General features: G+C 40.8%; 1 pseudogene; it reads right to left on the minus strand.

Annotated features, from left to right (window-relative positions):
• Positions 1–6,941: 6,941 nt before the first annotated feature.
• On the minus strand, positions 6,942–8,939 carry LOC125130399 (protein DBF4 homolog A-like; annotated as a pseudogene).
• Positions 8,940–20,419: the final 11,480 nt, after the last annotated feature.

Raw genomic sequence — 20,419 nt, forward strand, 5'->3', positions numbered from 1 at the left:
TGCTTGCCTTTGATGAAAGTAGATAATTGACCCAGAAGTCTGGGCCACAGGAAGAAAGATAGAGCAAAAAATGCTCGACCAGTAGAAATAACTCTTAAAAATCAAAATTTCTTGGAGTTCCCGTCGTGGCGCAGTGGTTAATGAATCTGACTAGGAACAATGAGGTTGCGGGATCCCTGCCCTTGCTCAGTGGGTTAAGGATCCAGCGTTGCCATGAGCTGTGGTGTAGGTCACAGACACGGCTCAGATCCCACGTTGCGGTGGCTCTGGCGTAGGCCGGTGGCTACAGCTCCAATTCAACCCCTAGCCTGGGAACCTCTATATGCTGCGGGAAGCGGTCCTAGAAAAGGCAAAAAAAAAAAGACCAAAAAAAAAATCAGAATTTCTTTCCTTGCCAAAAACAGTATCCTCTGAGACCTGAGGAACAACAAGGACTTAAAACAATCATAAAAAACCTAAAGAAACAGGGGTTATTAATCAAATGTAATAGCCCCTGTAACACCCCTATATTGGGATTACAAAAGCCTAGTATTAAACCTTCGTCTAATGAGGCAGTTGTCCCATTATATCCAGTAGTGCCCAAGCCATACACTCTCCTCTCACAAACTCCAGCCTGGTTTCCTGTATTGGATTTTAAAAGGTGCCTTTTTTCCCTACATTTCCTTGGCTCAGGCATTGCATATACAAGTGTTCAAAATATGGAAGGGAACTAACTGGCCAGAACTAATTTTAGATTCACATAAACTGGGAAATATTCAATATTAAATTAATATCATGTCAAAATTGAAGTTTGTTGATCTAATTAATACAGACATGTCGTTACGGTTATCAACATTAAATATCTTATTGTACCTAGGTTGTTTTTTTGTTTTGTTTTGTTTTTTCTCTTTGTCTTTTCTAGGGCCACTCCCACGGCCTATGGAGGTTCCCAGGCTAGGGGTCCAATCAGAGCTGTAGCCGCCAGCCTACACCACAGCCACAGCAACTCGGGGGATCCAAGCCGCATCTGCGACCTACACCACAGCTCATATCAATGCCGGATCGTTAACCCACTGAGCAAGGCCAGGGATCGAACCTGCAACCTCGTGGTTCCTAGTCAGATTCATTAATCACTGAGCCACGACGGGAGCTCCAGTACCTAGGTTTAATGAAAGTCAAATGAGACACTGAGACATCAGTTACTAAACAAAAAAACTAAAGGTATTTAGGGTGATTAATCAATATGTTTATCGCCACCCTGAGATGTTCTTTATAATAATAATAAAAAAAAAGTGTTTTTAAAAATTATAGAAGACAGTCCATGGTTACTTTAAAAAGTAGGATGCATGTGCTTTCAATAAAGCAAAAAATGAGGAATAAAATTGCATTTTATTAAGGAAAAAGAAAGATAGTCTGTCTTTAGCTTGTTGCTCTGGATGGAAAAATAAGGGACAGACTAATATGGATACAGAAAGTGATGCAAGGTGTGTGGGAAGTGGACACTGAAAAAAATCATTTTGTACATGGGGAGACTAAGTTTAAAATAAATTTGAATAAGTTATCCTTAAAAGTAAGGTGGTGCCATAAATCATACTCCTCACAAGGACAAGATACCTGTGCTATTTTAAATCTAAATGTTGTATCTGTATTGTTGATTATTAACAGAATGTGTCCAATTCTTGCTAGATCTCCAGCAGCAGATTCATGAGATGTCATATCCAGTTCCATCTTTTGGAGCTGCCCTCTGGAATTGGTTGACTTCCTCCTCCTGGTGAAAATATTTCATCACCATAGCCCTCATCATGATCTCAATCCTTTTAATTCAAACCTTGTATAATTAATTGTATTTCTCATTTCATTACATCCCAATTAGAAGCTATCAACCTTCAAATGGTGATAGAAGGGGTACCCAATGTAAAGTATTGAAGCCCACTCAACTATCCCATGAGTGGAGACCTAACTGCTTTCCCCTAAAGACGCCCCTTTTCAACAGGAAGCAATCAGAGCTGTCATCACCCCTTCTCCCCTGCAGTTAGAGTCTCCAACTCTAGAGGGGGGATTGAGGCAGAATATTAACTCAGGTAATCAGTGTAGGAGCCTGGGCTTCTTAGATGCATTCTTTGATAAGGCCATTGATTAACATTTGTGGCTTAAGGGCTCCAGGGAGTAACATCCCCACAGGCCTTGTTTACTATAGGGAGTGTACCTACGCCCAGATGGACATTAATCTCTAACCCCCTGTGACTCAGTTTACAGGATGAAAAGGACAAAGAACCTATGAGACCTATTGGACAAGGACTGAAATGGGTAACCGAATAAGGCCAATGGGAGAAAACCACATCTCTCTGGACCCCACGACCCCCAAGTTTGAGGAATAAAAACTTCTATAGGACAATAGAGAAAGGGGGGCTCTTCTCCCCCCTCCAGGTAACCCTGGGAGCTATCTGTCTTTGCTTGCTTGCTGCTTATGTGTTCGCAGAGTTCATTCTTCAAACTCCCTGAACAAGAACCCAGATTCTGGTATCATCTTTCTGATATCAAAAAGAAGAAAAACCACATTGATGTTATGGTTGAGCAGACTTTCCCATGTTTGAAGAGGTCTGGTTAATATTTAATGCAAGTGCACACTGCACATTAGGGAGGGCCCAATATGAAATATGGGACAAGGGAATATGTTCTGCTTAAGTTTTCCTGTCCTACGGTATTTTTTTTTCCTGTTTTTTGTCTTTTCAAGGCCACACCTGCAGCATATGGAGGTTCCCAGGCTAGGGGTCCAATCCAAGCTGTAGCTGCAACCTACACCACAGCTCACGGCAATGCCAGATCCTTAACCCACTGAGCAAGGCCAGGGATTGAACCAGTAACCTCATGGTTCCCCGTCAGATTCTTTTTTCTGCTGCACCACGACGGAACTGCTGTCCCACTTTAAAATAAAAATTTGGGGAGTTCCCATCATGGCGCAGTGGTTAACGAATCCGACTAGGAACCATGAGGTTGCGGGTTCGGTCCCTGCCCTTGCTCAGTGGGTTAACGATCCGGCATTGCCGTGAGCTGTGGTGTAGGTTGCAGACACGGCTCGGATCTCGAGTTGCTGTGGCTCTGGCGTAGGCTGGTGGCTACAGCTCCGATTGGACCCCTAGCCTGGGAACCTCCATATGCCGCGGGAGCGGCCCAAGAAATAGCAAAAAAAAGACTAAATAAATAAATAAATAAATAAAATAAAAATTTTATTCCATTCCAGTATTGACTAGAAATTTTCTATTTTGTTTATGAATCATCCCTGGAAAAATGACTAGAAATGAGGAAACAATTCTCAGAGACTAGATCAAGCCAGGATTGGCTAAATTCGTATAGAATTGCAAAGGGCCTTGAAAAGTTGAAACAGTATTCAAAAAGAACAAAGTTGGGAACTTATGCTTTTCAAACTCACTACAAAACTATAGTAATCAAAACAGTGTGATCCTGGCATAAAGATAGACATAGAGACTAATAGAATAGAAGTGAGAATCCAGAAATAACCCATACATTTATAGCCAGTTGATTTTCAACAAGGTGCCTGAGGCCATTCAATGAGGAAAGAATAGTCTCTTCAACAAATGGTGCTGGCACAAGTGGATTTTTGCAAAAGAATGGGCTGCACCCCTTCTCATACCATTAAAAAGATTAACTTAAAGTAGATTATTGACCTACATATAAAAGTGGATGATTGACCTACTCATAAGAGTTAAAGTGGATTATTGACCTAAATATGAGTTAAAACTATAACATTTAGAAGAAAACAGGGGTAAATCTTCATGACCTCAAACTTGCAATGGATTTAGATATGAATAAAATGCACAAGCAACAAAAGAAAAAAATAAATTGAACTTCATCAGTTAACTTTTGTGCATGAAAGGACATTATCAAGAAAGTGAAAAGACAATTTACAGAATGGGAGTAAATATTTGTATGTTGTATATCTATTAAGGGTCTTATTCCCAGAATATATAAAGAACGTCTACATTTTTTTTTTAAGAACTTCTACATTTCAATTACAAAAAGATAAACAATCCAATTTTAATATGGGCAAAATAACTGAATAGACATTCTTAGAAGTTATTCTTTCTAATGGCCAGCAAGCATAGGGTAAGATACTCAACCTCATTAGTCATTAGGGAAATGTAAATGAAAACCACAAGGAGGTACCATGCCATACCCACTAGGATGCTTATAATTAAAAAAAAAATGGAAAATACAAATGTTGGTGAGGATGTAGAGAAATGGCCACCCTCTTACATTGTTGGTGGGAATGTAAAATAGTTCAGTCACTGTGGAAGAGCCTGGTTGTTCCTCAAATAGTTGAACATAAAATTACTGTATGAAATTCTGCTTCTATGCATTTACTTAAAGAATTGAAAATAGAGACAAAAATATTGCACATTAATGTTCATAGCAGCACTATTCACAATAGCCAAAATATCCAACCCAAATATCAATCCACAGATGAACAGATTTAAAAAAATTGTGATACATATACACAATGAAGTATTACTCAGCCATCAAAAGGAATGAAGCACAATTACAGGCAACAATGTGAATGAACCTTGGAAATGTCATGCTAAGTGAAAGAAGCCAGGCACAAAAGGTCACATAAAGTATGATTTGATTTCTATGAAATAGTCAGAATATGTAAACCCACAGAGACAGAAAGCAGACAGGTACTTGCCAGGAACTAGGAGGTGCAGAGGATACACAGAAAATGCTTAATGGGTACAGGGTTTCATTTGGGGATGATGAAAATTTTTCAAACTAGATAGAGCTTGGGGTAAATTGTGACATTGTAAATGTACTAAACGCCACTGAATTGTTCCTCCCTCTTTTCTTTGTAGGGCCGTACCTGTGGCATATGGAGGTTCCCAGGCTAGGGGCTGAATTGGAGCTGCAGCTGCCAGCCTACTACACAGCAGCAGCAACATTGGATATGAGCCTCATCTTCGACCTATGCCACAGCTTGCAGCAACTCCAGGTCCTTAACCAACTGGGCTAGGCCAGGGATTGAGCCCACATCCTCACGGACACCATGTCCTGTTTTTAACCCACTGAGCCGCAATGGGAGCTCCCCCTTTTTCCTTTAAAATTTTATTTTATGGTCACACCCATAGCATATGGAAGTTCCTGGGCCAGGGATTGTATCCAAGCCACAGCTGCAACCTAAGTCACAGCCGTGGCAACGCTGGATCTCTTAACTCCCTGTGTTGTGTGGGGACTCGAACCCCACACCTCCACAGAGACCTGAGCCACTGCAATCAGATTCTTAACCCATTACACCATGGTGGGACTCCTGAATTTTCAGCTTTAAAATGGCTAATTTTGGAGTTCCAGTTGTGGCTCATCAGGTTATGAACCCAACTAGTGTCTATGAGGACGTGGGTTCAATCTCTGGCCTTGCTCAGTGGGTTAAGGATCCAGCAATGCCATGAGCTGTGGTGTAGGCCGGCAGCTGCAGATCCAATTCAACCCCTGGCCTGGGAACTTCCATGTGCCACAGATCCAAAAAAAAAAAAGGCTAATGTTATTCGTGTGATTTTTATTTCAATTTTTTAAGCAAGTGACATGTTTCTTATTTACAATAAGCACTTACTTGTCCACTGTGGGAAACTAAAGGGCTTTTCTCCCTAACATGGCAACTGCAGGTATGCAAGATGGCAAATACTCTTTCCATCTAAGTCCTTAGACTGTATGACTATGTGTCTAAGATGAAAAAATTCTCCTGCAGAGCCTTGGAAGACATGTAAATAGAATGTGAAAACCCCTGTTGTTTTAAGCCACCGAGATTTGGGAATTTTTTGCCCTGCAACATGACCTAGTTTATCATAACTGATGAAGTGCTGCTGAGAAGTACAGGGGGCTGTGGGGTTCATATAACGAGAGGCCTGGTCTAAGTGGATTCTATAGAGAGGTTCCATTTGAGCTGAGCTCTGAAGAGCCAATCAAAAAGACAGAGGAGAACATTTCAAAATGAAAGAACCTTATGTGCCAAGGCTCTGAGGCAGATGAGAAAATGGCACATTTATAAATGTGGTTTAAAATCTGAAAGCAGAGAGCATAATAAGGTAGCAAGGGATGATCAGGCAGTATCTTACAAGCCTTGTTAGAGCTTTTGGGTTTTATGCTAAGAACAATAGAATATCTGAATGGGGAGTTCCTATTGTGGCTCAGCAGTAAAGAACCTAACTAGTACCCATGAGGATGTGGGTTGATCCCTGGCCTCCCTCAGTGGGTTAAGGATCCAGTGTTGCCATGAGCTGTGTCATAGGTCGCAAACACAGCTCAGATCCTGAGTTGCTTTGGCTGTGGCATAGGCCGGCAGCTGCAGCTCTGATTCGACCCCTAGCCCAGGAACTTCCATGTACCTCAGGTGTGGCCCTAAAAAGACAGAAAAAAAAAAAAGAAAAAAGAAAAGAATGTCTGAATGGTGTTAATGAAACGTGTTGACCTGAAATAAGCAGATGCCAGCTATTTCTCCAGCAAGGGTGGGTTTATTCAGAATCAGCAGAGAACTGCAGTTTGGCATCTGCAACTAAAGTGAGCCACGTGTAAGTCTGGAATGGCAAGGGAAGGAGAATGCTTTTTTAGAGGAGAAGGGGAAGTGGGAGGGCTGCGATAAACAAAGAGTCCAGGGCTTTTCCAGGGCAGGGAGTCCTTGGCAGGAAAGTAGAGGAGTCTCTCTTCCTCCGGTTGGACTTAGCTGTTGCCACAGGGTGTGGGAGCTCCCCCTTCTGGTCTCCCGGCTCTATTGAATTGAGGTGTCTGTCTATTTATTTATTTTTTTTAAATGCAAACTTCACTTTTGTTAATATTTACATTTGGTTCTGTAAACAAAATTGGCAAGCTGCTCCAAAGCTTAAGAATTTTTATACATATTTATAAAAATTTCAAGAATGTGATCTTCGTCTCTTCTGAAATGTACGTATTTTTTAAGTCTAAAAGCCAGTAAATATAGAAGTTGAAGGGAAGAGAAAAACATTGATAACAGATTTGAATTTTCCTCTTCCCAAATATATAAACATCACATATATCACTCTTTTCAGTGAGGCTTGTAAAACCCAAAAATTCTGACTTTTCTTCACTAGTCTGAAATAAGTCCGGTAGAGACTGCAGTGGTGAGCTACAAATTCTATTTTCTTCTTGTGTAGTAAGAAATTCAGCCCTTTTCTTATTTACCTCCACATTTGGTTCCAGATTTTCTTTTTTATTTCTTCCTAATAATATTTTCACATTCCGATGGATTTTACCAGAAGGTAAGCTATCCATATTCTTGATGTCACATGCATTGGGTTCCTCAGGAGGGCTTCGGGATGGAGTCTTTGCCTGAATTGTTAGGTGCTCCTGTGAACTGTTTACTGCTAATAGATCAGTCATGACAAAATACTGAATGAAAGTCCTTTTCCTTCAGATCCTTTGCTGGAAGGAGTACAGTGTCTGACTTTTGTCTTGGCTGAGATGTACTATTATCCGTATTGAAATTAGAAACTTGTATAGATGTCTGTGGCCGACATGGACGGTGGTCTACCTTTACTTCTTCTAAGTCCTTTTCATTTATAATTAATTTCTGTTCAGAAATGTCAAGAATGCATTCCTTTTTATTTTTACTTGGAGGTAGAGGTGTAAAATTTTGTTTTATATCATTTTCAGCTGGATTTAACATGGAACATTTATTAGATGTTTCCTCAAGTCCTCAAAATTCACTTGAAGGGTGGGGGACGTGTTCTGAGGTAGACACAAACCTTCTTTCAGGTTTCTTTATGTAGGAAGCTCTGCTCCATCACCTGTGTGTTATTTTCCCTGGAATCTTTCTGAGAATTATGTTGCAAGTCCAGCTTTTCTTTAGGTTCAGACTTTTTTGGAACATTTGTAGTAATAGGAGAAAGGGATCCAATACTGTATTTTATTCTTTTCTTTTTAGGTGTGTCCCTTTCATATTCCACAAAGTCAAAAACTTAGGTACAATGTCATCAACAACTTGATAGTGATTACTCTGGGCAAAGTTTCTGTGTTGCTCACTTAGAAGATGGCTGTCAAGATCTTCACACTTCTGCAAGCAACATTCACAGTATCCTTTTTTCTTCTTCTTCTTCAGCTGGAGTTGAAATGGGACTCCACCACATTTATCACCCTCCGTTTGGATTCTTAGCTTAACCTGAGTTTGCTTTTGGGTGCTAGGTGGTTTATCTGCATCAGGTGGACTTGAGGGCTTCTGAATAGAATAATTTATAAAAGGCATATTGGTCAGCTGAAGATAGAATGGCCTATAAAGCTGGCTCTTATCTTCCACCTTTACAAAAGGCTTTTTGAGTCTACCTGTTCTGCCTTTCTGTGTGCCAATACCTACGCTTTTCCCCACGTCTCTTAGAGAAGTGCTTGATTTCTTGAGGAGATATAATTCTTTTTTCTTTTGTTCATTGTAGTACCTAATATCATCAATATGAAGAATTTTTACTCCCCATATCATGGGGAGCATTTGATGACATACTATTTGAAGGAATAAAATCGTGGTCCTTGATAGCTTTTTCAACTAATAATTTTCCTCTGCTCAAACACACTGAATCTGGAGACCTAAATGAACTTCCATCATGGCTGGGATGAGGTGCTGTGGTTTCGGCAGCATATGCAGATTGTGGACTTGGTACAGGAGAAATTCATCCCAAGGTTTGCGCAAATTTAGCTTCCTTTTTATTTGAAATAAGATAATTGATAGCTTTGCTGAGAAATTCTTCAATTCGTCCTCCTAGATCCTTAATGTCCTTTGGCAGTTTTTCAGACAGGGTGACAGAAGGTAAGTCAATATAAAACACTTTTCCCCAGAGTGGCTTATATTTGGATTTTTCTGGTTTGTTATTAGTTTTCAGAGATTTCAGAGATGGTTGGTTTTTTGTGTTTTTAACTTGGATTCCACCAAATACTGGAGGAGCTTCTGCCATTCTGTTGAACACTCAAAACTGAACATTAAATAATGCAAGAAACCTGCTACCCAGAATGACCCAATCCTCAAGTTTCTTACTGCTCAAAGTTTAGTTTCATACAGAGTTACTGTACATATTAAGAACTAAATGGTCCATTTGAAGAACTAAATCACCATTCATTTCATTCTTTCTTTTGAAAACAAATTTGAGATCCAAACAGCTACTTAAAAAACTAAGAACTAATCTGTACATAAGTAGAGGACCACACTAAATATACGTACACACTATACATTTAAAAGGAAAACTTAAAGGCTGAAATCCATTACCAAATAAAAGTGATTGAAAAATGAAAATTTCTGTTTACTAATTTTACAAAAATCATGATGCTAATAACTAATATATCTGGAGCACTTATTATGTTCCAGTTACCATTCTAAGAATTTTGCAAGTATTGTTATTTAATCTTCTGCAAAAATTCTGTGAACTAAGTGTTATTCTCACCTACTTTACAGATAAGGATATTGAAACACAGAGTCATTAATATTTTCTGTCCATTTTCCACAAAATTTGCAGGTGGTAAAGCCGTGATTTTAAACTAGGAAATATGTAGTTTCAAGGTCACAACAAGAATTCTATGTTTATATTATATTTCAGTTCCCTTAACTGAAAACACACCTATTTCCAATTAAAAGGCAATGAGGAGTTTCCATCATGGCACAGGGGAAACAAATCCGATTAGGAACCATGAGGTTGTGGGTTGGATTCCTGGCCTTGCTCTAGTGGGTTAAGGCATTACTGTGAGCTGTGGTCACAGACATAGCTTGGATCTGATGTTGCTATGGCTGTGGCATAGGCCAGCAGCTGTAGCTCTGATTCAACTCCTAGACCAGGAACCTCCATATGCCACGAGTGCAGCTCTAAAAAAGAAAAAAAAAAAAAAAAAGGCAGTGATCCCTTCTAGAGGAGAATGGTATTTAGAAACTACAATCTGGGCACTAGGTATGCTCAATGGCAGTGGAGTATTATTGCTTCCAGGCCAATCCTGTGAACAAAATTTGGAAGTCATACAGTTTTTAAATCATTGTTCCCAAAGGTTAGGTTCTTGTTTTGTTGCGAAAGGAATTCAGAAATGAGAAGGAAATTGAGAAAGAAAAGTGAGGATTTATTTAAAAGAGACACACCTCTTAAAGTGAGGTGGGCAGAGAAGTGAGCAGCTCCCCTGCATTTTTCTGGCACAGCAGTTATGAAGGGCAACTAATTGAATGGGCAGAATATTCACCGGGAAGGTGGGATTTCAGGGTCATATTCCTTATTTTTCATTTCAGTTCCACCTTTCCAAAAGGAGGAGGGATTTTTGTCTTTATTTAGCTTATATTGAAAGTGTCATGGCATCGGTGCATGATGGGTACTTCTTGTGAGCAAAGCTAATTTTATTATAATGAGGGCATAATAAGCAACAGGGTGCATTTGGCCACTGGAGATTGGTGCCCTTTTCCACCTTTCTTTGTCTGCCTCCAGGGCACTTATGCCCCCAAAATGTTTGGTTTCCTATCAGTCTGGAGGTTTCCTGCTTTTCTATGTCTGCTCATGGGCACCCACTGTTTGCATGATGTGTGGTTTCCTGCCATCTGGTCCCATGCTCCCTTTCTCTGCTCTTACCTAACCATCTGCCTGCTGAAACGTGAGCTGATATTGACATTGCCTGTTCAAATTTAACACTATGGAAGTTCCTGTTGTAGCACAGTGGAAAGGAATCTGACTGGCATCCATGAGGATTCAGGGTCTATCCTTGGCCTTGCTCAGTGGGTTTGGGATCCCAAGTTGCTGTGGCTGTGGTGTAGGCCAGCAGCTGTAGCTTAGATTCAACCCCTAGCCTGGGAACTTCCATGTGCCACAGGTGAAGCCCTAAGAAGAAAAGGAAAAAAAAAAAAAAAAAGACTGGGACACCAAACACAATGGATGAATTTTATTTGGATTCTGAGTAGGAGAAACAAACCAAAAAATAGCAATAAAAGGCTGTGGGTACACTTGGGGGAAATTTGAATATAGTATTGTAGATTTAAAGTTAATATTCTTGGGCAGGGTAACAGATTATGTTTATGAGGGAGACTGCCCTTATTCCTAAGCAAAGCTTGCTGAGATATTTAGAGATGATGCATCATGGTATCTGCAACTTAGTTTCAAATAGTTAAATGGAAAAGCATTAAATACACCCAGATACAATAGAAAAGTAAATCATTTCCTTTTAAGTGGAAAATGGCTGATTTCAGGACTAAGGCAGGGAAATGTCCAATAAAAACAAATCTGGATTTAGAGAGGGAGGAGGGACTCAACTGAAAAGAAAATCTAGTGCAATGGGAGAACACTCTGATATCAAAAATCTAAAAGCATTTTAAAATCAAATAGAAAAACCGTTTTCTTTTGTAGGGTGAAGAAATGGAAGCAAGATAAGCAGAATCTTTTAAGGGGAAGTTGGATAAGCAAGAGAAAAGACCAGTGAGGTCCAACAGGATGAGGGTCTAGCTGAGGTCAGCTGGTTCTCTGGAGAACTTGTGTGTGTTTGCTTAGGCTCAGGGCAAGCAGAGTTCAGGAGCCTGGAGGAGGAAGATGAAGCCTGAGCCAAGTCTGGTTGAGACAAAACAGAGGGTAAAAAATGGGCAATTGTCAGTATTTGGTCAGAAAGTACAAGATGTCCTTAGAATGTCTTATTGTGACCCTAAAGTTAGATATCCTAGTTTGGGGGTTATTTTTGGCCACATCCATGGCATGCAGAAATTCCAGGGTCAGGATTGAAACCTGTGCTGAAGCAGTGACCTAAGCCACAACAGTAACAACACCAGATCCTTAACCCACTGTGCCACAAGGGCAGCATACATCTTACTTATTCTAGAGTCCACCACTTGCAAAGCAAAGCCTGAGACAATGGTAGAACAAAAAAATTACACTCACAGACATTAAAACAAATATGGACAAAGTTAACAGTGAACAAATCCATGTAAATATAGATATTCATTGTATTATTTCAATTTTCCTGTGTGTTTGAAAGTTTTTTGTAACAAGACGTTGGGAGAAACACACCCCAAAAGACATATTTGCAAAACAAAATTCAAGTGCTTAAAAATAAAAGATATACACAGGGAGTTCCCGTCGTGGCGCAGTGGTTGGCGAATCCGGCCGGGAGCCATGGGGTTTCGGGTTTGGTCCCTGCCCTTGCTCAGTGGGTTGACGATCCGGCGTTGCGGTGAGCTGTGGTGTGGGTTGCAGATGCGGCTCGGATCCCGAGTTGCTGTGGCTCTGTCGTAGGCTGGCGGCTCGGCTCAGGTTCGACCCCTAGCCTGGGGGCCTCCATGTGCCTCAGGAGCGGCCCAAAGAAATAGCAAAAAAAGGACAAAAAAAAAAGATATACACATCTTTTCTGGAGAAAATTATAAGTGCTTTTTGAGGTACATGAGGGAAAACCTTAGTAAGTGGAGACATACCATGATTTGGATAAGAAGGCTCAATATCTAGAACATGATGAAAGATAATATAGAAAGGGGATGTATGTATATATCTGACTGGATCACTTTGCTGTACAGCAGAAATTGGCACAACACTGTAAATCAACTATACTTCAATAAAATATTTAAGCAATTTTTAAAAAGGATTGATATCTCTAAAGTCTTCTAAGATTAACTTATAACTTGACTAAATGATTCTAAAATTATTATTGAAGAACAAAAGGTGAACCACAGTCAAATATTCTGCTTTAAAAAAAAAAGTAGTATTAGCTATGAGATTGAAAAAAAAAATCAATGCAATGGAAATGAGAGCCTAGAAAAATTTCCTTGTGTGTATAGAAATATGACTTATGAGAGAACTACACTTCAGTGGAGAAGGAATGGCTCGAGTAAGTGGTATTGAAATAAAAAGGGATGAAAGGTAAAGTAAAGCCTTAAATATAAGAGACGAAACTACAAAACTTTTGGAAGACAAAAGAAAAAAATATTTTATGACTTTAAAGTAGGCAAACGTGGAGTTCCCATCATGGCGCATTGGAAATGAATCTGACTAGGAACCGTGAAGTTGGGGGTTCAATCCCTGGCCTCGCTCAGTGGGTTAAGGATCCGGTGTTGCCCTCGGCTGTGGTGTAGGTCACATATGCAACTCAGATCTGGCGTTGCTGTGGTTCTGTCATAGGCCGGTGGCTACAGCTCCGATTTGACCCCTAGCCTGGGCACTTCCACATGCCGCAGGTGCAGCCCTAAAAAGGACAAAAGACAAAATAAATAAATAAATAAAATAGTCAAATGTTTCTTAATACATAGAAAGCTCTTGACAGGGGAAACACTGACAAATTTGAAACATTAAAATTAAGAACCTCTTTATTGAAAGGCACTGTACAGTAAGTGAAAGATAATCCATAAACAAAAACGAAATATTAGAAATCAATCTAACTGAAAAGATTAAATATCCAGAATACTTAAAACATTTCTACAAAGAAAAAAGAAAAAAAATACATGAAAAAAAATGGTAAAAGGCTTTTCATAGGATAGGAACAATAAATATGAAGGAAAAAAATACAACCTCATTAGAAGTGAAGGCATGCAAATTAAAGACATAGTGAGGGAGTTCCTGCTGTGGCGCAGGGGAAACAAATCCAACTAGGAACCATGAGGTTGTGAGTTTGATCCCTGGCCTCGCTCAGTGGGTTGGGGATCCGGCATTGCTGTGCTGTGGTGTAGGTTGCAGACGCGGCTCAGATCTGGCATTGCTATGGCTCCGGTGTAGGCCGGCAGCAACACTCTGATTAGACTCCTAGCCTGGGAACCTCCATATGCTGCAGGTGCAGCCCTAAAAGGACAAAAAACAAAAACCACAGTGAGATAGTATTTCTTAGGCACTGGACTTGCAAAATAATTTTAAATTTGATGATACCCTGTGTTAACAAGGATGTAAAATAATGAGAACCTTCATATAAGGCTGGTGGAAATTGGTACAAGCACTAAATGAATGGTTTTGCATCACAGAGTAAAGCTGAACATGGGCAAAACCTTGGAGCCCAGTAACTCTCTACCTAGGTCAGAACCTCAGGATGCCTGTATGGGCATCAGGAGACAATTCAAGAATACCTTTAGGGCCGCACCTGTGACATATGGAAGTTCCCAAGTTAGGGGTCAAATGGGAGCCACAGCTGCTAGCCTATGCTATCGCCATGGCAATGCTGGATCCCTATTGCCATGGCAACGCTGGATCCCCAATGCCCTGAGTGAGGCCAGGGATCAAGCCTGGGTCCTCAAGAATACTAGTCAGTTTCAGTTTTGTTACCCACTGAGCTAAAATGGGAACTCCCAAGACAGGAATACTTTTAACAACCTGGTTTGTGATGATAGTCCTCATCTAAAAACTGCCTTATGTCAATACACAGTAAAATTGCCTTATGTCAATACACAATTGTTAAATTGTGGTATATTCATCATTAGAATAAAGGAGAACAATCTGGAAGAACTGTAGATACTCACATCATAGATAAATCCCAGAAACATTGTTACATGAAAGAAACAGATCTCAGAATAATATATGTGGTATGATTCAGTTTATATTATGCTTAAAAACAGGTAAAAAGGAGCAACATAGTATATAGAAATGTGTACACATACTATAAAAAAACGAAAAATAAGGTAACACGAAATTCAAGGTAGAGGAGTATACAATCTGAATGAGGCACAGAAGAGGCCTTTAAATAGAATGACCATGTGATCAATTTGCCTGGGAAAGTCTTTTTTTTTTTTTTTTTGTCTTTTTAAGGCCACACCTGCAGCATATGGAGGTTCCTAGGTAGGGGTCCAGTTGGAGCTGGAGCTGCTGACCTGCACCACAGCCACAGCGACATCGAATTGAACCCATACCTCGAAGCAACCAGAGCTGCTGCGGTCAGATTCTTAACCCACTGCACCACAGTGAGAGCTCCCAAAATATTCTTTTCCATTATGGTTTATCATAGGATATTGAATATAGTTCTCTGCTCTATACAGTAGGACCTTGTTGTTTATCCCTAAGTTTATGAAGGTAGAAAGGACAACACGCTTGGTTTTCTTTTCTCCATCAGGGCTTGGATAAAGGCTACTCAGGTGTAAGAAAAAAGAAAGTGGAGCACTGGGTTCGTCTGGAGTTGGAGCCAGAGAGACGCAAAAGAGGACGGAGGGATGAGGAATTAAATACTTGCAAGAAGTCATAGCAGTGATTAATCATGGGGTCTAATCTAGATGGAAGTCAGTATAATCAGAAGAGGACATGAATAAGGGCAAAATATGGAATATTGGTGTCAGTAGAGTATAGTTCCCAGTGAGCTGAAAATGTTTGAGTGAGAATACTTATGTGGTGAATATTTATCTTTTTGAATATGGACTCAGGCCTGTGGTAGATACTGAGCAATCAGTGTTGAGTCAAAATAGATACAGTTTACCCCCTTATGGATTTTATATTCTAGTGGAGGACCCAGTTAGTAATCAAATAGTCACATAAATAAACAGAAAATTGTACCTGAAATAAGGAATCAGATAAAAAGGACTGAGAATATGACATTAAGGAATGCTATAATAGGGCGTCTGGCTTAAAGAAGTCAAGGACGGCTTCTCTGAGGAAGTGACAACTGATTTGCTGCTAAAGGATGAATAGGAGGTTACTAAGTGAAATGATAGACTATGTGTATTTGTGCATGAGCTGAGAAGCTCAGTGAGATCATGTTAGGCGAAATGTAATAAAGAGATTGTGCTTGGCAAGTGAGATGTTTGAGATTTTGGAGGTGAGAAAATTACAGGTGATGACAAGCTCCCAAGCAACATTGTCCAACAGAAATAGATGCGAACCACACATATAATTTTCAATTTTCTATGGAAAAAAAAGGTAAAAAGAAACAGGTGAAATGGATTGAAATTAATTTTAATAATTTATTTTGTTATTAAATATGTCCAAAACATTGTCATCTCAACAAATAATCTTTTTTTTTCTCTTTAGGGCTGCACCTGAGGCATATGGAAGTTCCCAAGCTAGGGGTCAAATTGGAGCTGCAGCTACTGACCTATACCATAGCCACAGCAGCACAGGATCAGAGCTGGATCTGTAACCTACACCACAGTTCATGACAATGCCAGATCCGTAACCCACTGATGGAGGCCAAGAATCAGACTCGCTTCCTCGCCAACGCTATGTCAAGATCTTAACCCACTGAGCCACAGTGGGAACTCCAGTAATCAATTTTTTGAAATGAGTATATCTCAGTAATTGTCAGCATGGACTCTAATAAAGCTGGGTTTAAATCTTTGCTTTCCTAGTTGCTATGTCTGTCTAGTGCCAGCCAAATAGATAATTTAGTCCTCACAACAACCCTATGAGGAATATAGTATTATCCACATTTCACAGATGAAGAAACTGAGGCATAGAGACTAAATAACTGGCCAAGGGTCAATAGAGTGTCAAGCCAGGAATGAACGGGTCAGTCTGGCTTCTGGGCCCCTCCTAACAACTACTGTCTATGGTCTTCATACAGAATTCAGTGTGGCATCTAAGCAGAGATGCCCAGGAGGCTGTTAAGAATATGGATCCAGGGCAAGGGATGTAAATTGTGAAGTTATCAGCCAGTAACAGGTTTATATGAGTTTCAATTCAGTAGGTTGCCTATATGAAAAACATTTTTTTTCCTCTCACCAGTGCTTTCAGTCATGCCCTGTTGAATTCCCTTTTTAAAATCTTTGAACAACCATCCTGGAGGGATTCCATGATTTTCCATTTGGATTCCTCACTTTCAGTTATGAAAACAGTCCAGTTTGATTGAAAACTGCAATCACTCGAAGTTCCCACTGTGGCTCAGTGGAAGTGAATCTGACTAGCATCCATGAGGACGCAGGTTTGATACCTGGCCTTGCTCAGTGGGTTGAGGATCCGGCATTGCTGTGAGCTGTGGTATTGGTTGCAGACATGGCTTGGATCCCGCGTTGCTGTGACTGTGGTGTAGACCAGCATCTACAGCTCCGATTGGACCCCTAGCCTGGGAACCTCCATATACTTCGGGCATGACCCTAGAAAGACAGAAAAAAAAAGGAAGGAAACTGCAATCATGTAACTAATTCAAAACTTACCTGTCCTTCATTTCTTGCCAGAGCTAAGACTTAGGGAACTGAAGATGCTCCTGAAGGTGGTGGCAGTGTGGGCAAGGTTTAGCCAGCATGGTTATTGGGCCTCCACCACACAGACCTGAATCCTGGTTTTCCTCTGACCTCACCAACCCACCCACCCCAGCCTGCTTCCACATAACCTGTCCTCTACCTTTTTACTGCTGGGATCCTCTCCCCTGAGCAACAGTCTTTGTGGCCGAGAAAACGTGTATCACAGCCATGCCAGACAGCGAGAGTTGTGACCACTTGAAGGCTGCCCTTCACTCTGGCACCGATGTCTCTAAGCAAAAGTTTAATTGAAGGGGAAATGCCAGCATCCGTGTTTCAGACACCCGTCTCTCAGTGTTTCTATTGGAGGCTTCTCCCTACACTTAGTTGTGTGAAGGATTAAAGCACCACATGGCTAAGGGTAACTCTGATTCCCCTCCCCTCGCTTCACCCCTCCTCAGGCCTCTTTTCCATAGATTGGAGTGAGGGATGGGAAGAAAGCTGGTATGAGTGAGGCTCATTCTGCTGTTCATAAGCCCAGGGGTGGAATCAAGCCCCAAAGATGGGTGGCTGTCTTTTTTTTTTTTTGTCTTTTTGCCATTTCTTGAGCCACTCCCACGGCATATGGAGGTTCCCAGGCTAGGGGTCGAATCGGAGCTGTAGCCACCAGCCTATGCCAGAGCCACAGCAACGCAGGATCCGAGACGCGTCTGCAACCTACACCACAGCTCACAGCAATGCTGGATCGTTAATCCACTGAGCATAGGGCAGGGATCGAACCTGCAACCTCATGGTTCCTAGTTGGATTCATTAACCACTGTGCCACACAGGAACTCCCTGGGTGGCTGTCTTTAAAATGTCTCTTTCTTGGTTTTCCTTTGTTTCAGCTTTCAATGCCAGTCCCTGATTCTTGATTAATCAGGAAAAGTCATTTTCAGCATTTTTTTTTGGGGGGGGGTCATTTTTAGGGCCTCACCCTCAGCATATAGAGGTTCCCAGGCGAGGGGGTGAATTGGAGCTGCAGCTGCCAGCCTATGCCACAGCTCACAGCAATGCCGGATCCTTAACCCACTGAGCAAGGCCAGGGATCGAACTTGAATCCTCATGGATACTGGTCGGATTTGTTTCCACTGAGCCACAACGGGAACGCCTCAGCATCTTGTTATAGATGTACAGACGCTAAGTGAAGCCATGAGAGTTGATCAAAACCTAAAAAATTGCAAAGAAAATTGAAAGGAGCTTTACTTGTGGCCTTTATCAGGTCAGTTATTAATTGGATTAAGATTTTATTTTATTGTTTTTCTGTTTTTTTAAATTGAAGTCTAGTTGATTTACAATCTGTTGCCAATTTCTGTTGTACAGCAAAATAACTCAGTCATACATATATACATATTCTTTTTTCATATTCTTTTCCATCATAGTCATACCCTAGGGGATTAGATGTAGTTCCCTATGCTATACTGTAGGACCTCGTTGACGGATTAAGACTTCTAAAACGTGCTTATGCATTGGCAGGGATGGCAAAATATTAAATAGCTATTGTAGAGTCATATCTCACAATATCCCATGCTGGCTAAATGTATCCAGAGTTGCCATGCAGCACGTGTCATTAAGTGTAAGAGGTCCTGTGTTGGGCAGATGTGTATGAGGAAGAAAGAAACAATTAGAAGATCTGTATTAACAAACACTAAAATGAAGGCATTCCAGCAGGGAAAAAAAAGTTGTCTTAAACAAACCAAGCAAGCTGACACTTGTTTTTCATCTCTCAGAGAAGAGAGGCATCAAAGGCAGGTAGGTGGGGCCAATGCACAGATGTCTTCCATCATGCCAGAAGACCCAACTGAGGAAAAGCCTGGTTTGTAAAGCCCTTCTCCTACTGGAATCTGGGTTCTTGTTCATGGAGTTGAAGATGAGCCTCAAGAATACACACAGGTGGCAAACAAGCAAAAGACTTCATTATAGAAAAGCAAACAGCTCTCAGCACAGACACTGAGTGGGGGGAGAAAGGAATTTCCCCTTCCTATTTTCTATAGAGGTTTTTATTTCTTAAGGATGGGGGTACCAATGTGGGGTCCAGACATCATTTCTTTTTCCCAATGGCCTTGTCCAGTCACCTGTATCAGGCCTTATCCAATAGAGATGGATATGCCCCATAAGTTTTATGGCTACTTTGTTCTTTTTTTCCCTTAGACTGGGAGTTGCCATTCCTCTCATTCCTTCCCTATCAGTCAAGGGGTGAGTGAGAGGTTAACGTCCACCTAGACGTAAAGCAGATATACTTTCTATAGAAAGCAAGGCCTGTGAGAATGTTATTTCCTGGAATTCCCAAATCATAGATATTAATCAACAACCACATCAAAGAATGCATCGAAGCCCATGTTTCTACACTAACTACCTAAATCATTATTCATTACTCTGCCTCACTTCTAGGTTGAATAAAGCTTGAGAGTCAGCAAGAGCGACCCACTGAAATCCTTCTGGAAAGGGTCATGTTACCATATTCACTGTTTCCTGTTTCAAAGAGTCTCCCAATGCAGCATGGCACCTCATTTCCAGTGGTCTTCAAACTGGGATATGTACCTGTGGGCACTTAAAGAATTCCCATTATGTTTATAGACCATGAATAGTTTTAAAAGAACCAATTTTTGAGTCTCAGCTTTCATGGGTACTTGCATAAAACTGACCTGCCTGGGAACATATCTGTGGTCTGCTAATATTCCAATCGCCCTTCTTCCTGTGCAAAAATGCATCTCTCTCATCCACCCCAAAATGGGTGTGGCGTGTGGACTGTAGGAGAGGGAGGGGTGGGGACTGTAAAAACTTTCTCTGAAGCACAAAATAAAGGGACCATTCAGTCTTATTTCATCCAGATACCTAAATGACCAATGGTTGCATAGAAAATTTCTACAAAACTTAGTAGCTGAAAACAACAATAAACACAAGCTCCCCAGGTCCTTACTCAGTCATGATGAGATGGGACTCTACAACAGACTGCACCACCAAGCTTTGTGCAAGCACTCTTGGCTTCAGGAGAGACTGAAGCAGAAGTTCCCAGGAATGTTTCTTTCCCTCTGGTTATCTAATCAAGTGAGATGATCTAACTAGTTAAGGTAGTTGAAAATCATCAGTAAAGATACTGACCTTGGGGTTTGCCTGGGGAGATTTAGGTTTTGAACAGCACATCATAAATTCCACTGCCTTTATATTAGCCGAGTGGAAGAAAAAAAAAATCCAGTCCTCCACAAAGCTATAAATCAACCCATTGTCTGTCCACACATTCCTAGGAAGTGGCCTTCCTTTCAAGAGTCCTTGGTGCAAATTCAATAAACTGAGGGGTTTATACACATTAGGAAAATA

This window comes from Phacochoerus africanus, chromosome 7, assembly GCF_016906955.1.
Source record: "Phacochoerus africanus isolate WHEZ1 chromosome 7, ROS_Pafr_v1, whole genome shotgun sequence".
Taxonomy (NCBI): Eukaryota; Metazoa; Chordata; class Mammalia; order Artiodactyla; family Suidae; genus Phacochoerus; species Phacochoerus africanus.